We start from the raw sequence: 4,694 nt of genomic DNA on the forward strand, positions 1-4,694 counted from the left end.
GTAATATTAGTATGTAAGGCTGGTATAGGATGAGGTGATGATGATGTAATATTAGTATATGTAAGGCTGGTATGGGAGGTGGTGATGATGTAATATTAGTATATGTAAGGCTGGTATGGGATGAGGTGATGATGATGTAATATTAGTATATGTAAGGCTGGTATGGGATGAGTGGTGATGTAATATTAGTATATGTAAGGCTGGTATGGGATGAGGTGATGATGTAATATTAGTATATGTAAGGCTGGTATGAGATGAGGTGATGATGTAATATTAGTATATGTAAGGCTGGTATGGGATGAGGTGATGATGTAATATTAGTATATGTAAGGCTGGTATGGGATGAGGTGATGATGATGTAATATTAGTATATGTAAGGCTGGTATGGGATGAGGTGATGATGTAATATTAGTATATGTAAGGCTGGTATGGGATGAGGTGATGATGTAATATTAGTATATGTAAGGCTGGTATGGGATGAGGTGATGATGTAATATTAGTATATGTAAGGCTGGTATGTGATGAGGTGATGATGTAATATTAGTATATGTAAGGCTGGTATGGGATGAGGTGGTGATGTAATATTAGTATATGTAAGGCTGGTATGGGATGAGGTGATGATGTAATATTAGTATATGTAAGGCTGGTATGTGATGAGGTGGTGATGTAATATTAGTATATGTAAGGCTGGTATGGGATGAGGTGATGATGTAATATTAGTATATGTAAGGCTGGTATGGGATGAGGTGATGATGTAATATTAGTATATGTAAGGCTGGCATGGGATGAGGTGATGATGTAATATTAGTATATGTAAGGCTGGTATGGGATGAGGTGATGATGTAATATTAGTATATGTAAGGTTGGTATGGGATGAGGTGATGATGTAATATTAGTATATGTAAGGCTGGTATGTGATGAGGTGATGATGATGTAATATTAGTATATTAAGGCTGGTATAGGATGAGGTGATGATGTAATATTAGTATATGTAAGGCTGGTATGGGATGAGGTGATGATGTAATATTAGTATATGTAAGGCTGGTATGGGATGAGGTGATGATGTAATATTAGTATATGTAAGGCTGGTATGTGATGAGGTGATGATGTAATATTAGTATATGTAAGGCTGGCATGGGATGAGGTGATGATGTAATATTAGTATATGTAAGGCTGGTATGGGATGAGGTGATGATGTAATATTAGTATATGTAAGGCTGGTATGGGATGAGGTGATGATGTAATATTAGTATATGTAAGGCTGGTATGGGATGAGGTGATGATGTAATATTAGTATATGTAAGGCTGGTATGGGATGAGGTGATGATGTAATATTAGTATATGTAAGGCTGGTATGGGATGAGGTGATGATGTAATATTAGTATATGTAAGGCTGGTATGGGATGAGGTGATGATGTAATATTAGTATATGTAAGGCTGGTATGTGATGAGGTGGTGATGATGTAATATTAGTATATGTAAGGCTGGTATGGGATGAGGTGATGATGTAATATTAGTATATGTAAGGCTGGTATGTGATGAGGTGATGATGTAATATTAGTATATGTAAGGCTGGTATGGGATGAGGTGGTGATGTAATATTAGTATATGTAAGGTTGGTATGGGATGAGGTGATGATGTAATATTAGTATATGTAAGGCTGGTATGTGATGAGGTGATGATGTAATATTAGTATATGTAAGGCTGGTATAGGATGAGGTGATGATGTAATATTAGTATATGTAAGGCTGGTATGGGATGAGGTGATGATGTAATATTAGTAAATGTAAGGCTGGTATGGGATGAGGTGATGATGATGTAATATTGGTATATGTAAGGCTGGTATGGGATGAGGTGGTGATGTAATATTAGTATATGTAAGGTTGGTATGGGATGAGGTGGTGATGTAATATTAGTATATGTAAGGTAGGTATGGGATGAGGTGGTGATGTAATATTAGTATATGTAAGGCTGGTATGGGATGAGGTGATGATGTAATATTAGTATATGTAAGGCTGGTATGGGATGAGGTGATGATGTAATATTAGTATATGTAAGGCTGGTATGGGATGAGGTGGTGATGTAATATTAGTATATGTAAGGCTGGTATGGGATGAGGTGATGATGTAATATTAGTATATGTAAGGCTGGTATGGGATGAGGTGATGATGTAATATTAGTATAATGTAAGGCTGGTATGGGATGAGGTGATGATGTAATATTAGTATATGTAAGGCTGGTATGGGATGAAGTGATGATGTAATATTAGTATATGTAAGGCTGGTATGTGATGAGGTGATGATGTAATATTAGTATATGTAAGGCTGGTATAGGGATGAGGTGATGATGTAATATTAGTATATGTAAGGCTGGTATGGGATGAGGTGATGATGTAATATTAGTATATGTAAGGCTGGTATGGGATGAGGTGATGATGTAATATTAGTATATGTAAGGCTGGTATGAGATGAGGTGATGATGTAATATTAGTATATGTAAGGCTGGTATGAGATGAGGTGATGATGTAATATTAGTATATGTAAGGCTGGTATGGGATGAGGTGATGAATGTAATATTAGTATATGTAAGGCTGGTATGGGATGAGGTGATGATGTAATATTAGTATATATAAGGCTGGTATGGGATGAGGTGATATGTAATATTAGTATATGTAAGGCTGGTATGGGATGAGGTGATGATGTAATATTAGTATATGTAAGGCTGGTATGGGATGAGGTGATGATGTAATATTAGTATATGTAAGGCTGGTATGGGATGAGGTGATGATGTAATATTAGTATATGTAAGGCTGGTATGGGATGAGGTGATGATGTAATATTAGTATATGTAAGGCTGGTATGGGATGAGGTGGTGATGATGTAATATTAGTATATGTAAGGCTGGTATAGGATGAGGTGATGATGTAATATTAGTATATGTAAGGCTGGTATGAGATGAGGTGATGATGTAATATTAGTATATGTAAGGCTGGTATGTGATGAGGTGATGATGTAATATTAGTATATGTAAGGTTGGTATGGGAGGTGGTGATGATGTAATATTAGTATATGTAAGGCTGGTATGGGATGAGGTGATGATGTAATATTAGTATATGTAAGGCTGGTATGGGATGAGGTGATGATGTAATATTAGTATATGTAAGGCTGGTATGGGATGAGGTGATGATGTAATATTAGTATATGTAAGGCTGGTATGGGATGAGGTGGTGATGATGTAATATTAGTATATGTAAGGCTGGTATGAGATGAGGTGATGATGTAATATTAGTATATGTAAGGCTGGTATGGGATGAGGTGATGATGTAATATTAGTATATATAAGGCTGGTATGGGATGAGGTGATGATGTAATATTAGTATATGTAAGGCTGGTATGGGATGAGGTGATGATGTAATATTAGTATATGTAAGGCTGGTATGTGATGAGGTGATGATGATGTAATATTAGTATATGTAAGGCTGGTATAGGATGAGGTGATGATGTAATATTAGTATATGTAAGGCTGGTATGGGATGAGGTGATGATGTAGTATTAGTATATGTAAGGCTGGTATGAGATGAGGTGATGATGTAATATTAGTATATGTAAGGCTGGCATGGGATGAGGTGATGATGTAATATTAGTATATGTAAGGCTGGTATGTGATGAGGTGATGATGTAATATTAGTATATGTAAGGCTGGTATGGGATGAGGTGATGATGTAATATTAGTATATGTAAGGCTGGTATGGGATGAGGTGATGATGTAATATTAGTATATGTAAGGCTGGTATGGGATGAGGTGATGATGTAATATTAGTATATGTAAGGCTGGTATGGGATGAGGTGATGATGTAATATTAGTATATGTAAGGCTGGTATGGGATGAGGTGATGATGTAATATTAGTATATGTAAGGTTGGTATGGGATGAAGTGATGATGTAATATTAGTATATGTAAGGCTGGTATGTGATGAGGTGATGATGTAATATTAGTATATGTAAGGCTGGTATGGGATGAGGTGATGATGTAATATTAGTATATGTAAGGCTGGTATGTGATGAGGTGATGATGTAGTATTAGTATATGTAAGGCTGGTATGGGATGAGGTGATGATGTAATATTAGTATATGTAAGGCTGGTATAGGATGAGGTGATGATGTAATATTAGTATATGTAAGGCTGGTATGGGATGAGGTGATGATGTAATATTAGTATATGTAAGGCTGGCATGGGATGAGGTGATGATGTAATATTAGTATATGTAAGGCTGGTATAGGATGAGGTGATGATGTAATATTAGTATATGGAAGGCTGGTATGTGATGAGGTGATGATGTAATATTAGTATATGTAAGGCTGGTATGGGATGAGGTGATGATGTAATATTAGTATATGTAAGGCTGGTATGGGATGAGGTGATGATGTAATATTAGTATATGTAAGGCTGGTATGTGATGAGGTGATGATGTAATATTAGTATATGTAAGGCTGGTATAGGATGAGGTGATGATGTAATATTAGTATATGTAAGGCTGGTATGGGATGAGGTGATGATGTAATATTAGTATATGTAAGGCTGGTATAGGATGAGGTGATGATGTAATATTAGTATATGTAAGGCTGGTATGAGTATGTGATAATGGGATATTGCAATTAAATTTGAATTGTGAGAAGTAAAAAATAATGACTTAC

Source organism: Rhinoderma darwinii, unplaced genomic scaffold (genome assembly GCF_050947455.1).
Source record: "Rhinoderma darwinii isolate aRhiDar2 unplaced genomic scaffold, aRhiDar2.hap1 Scaffold_1643, whole genome shotgun sequence".
NCBI lineage: Eukaryota > Metazoa > Chordata > Amphibia > Anura > Rhinodermatidae > Rhinoderma > Rhinoderma darwinii.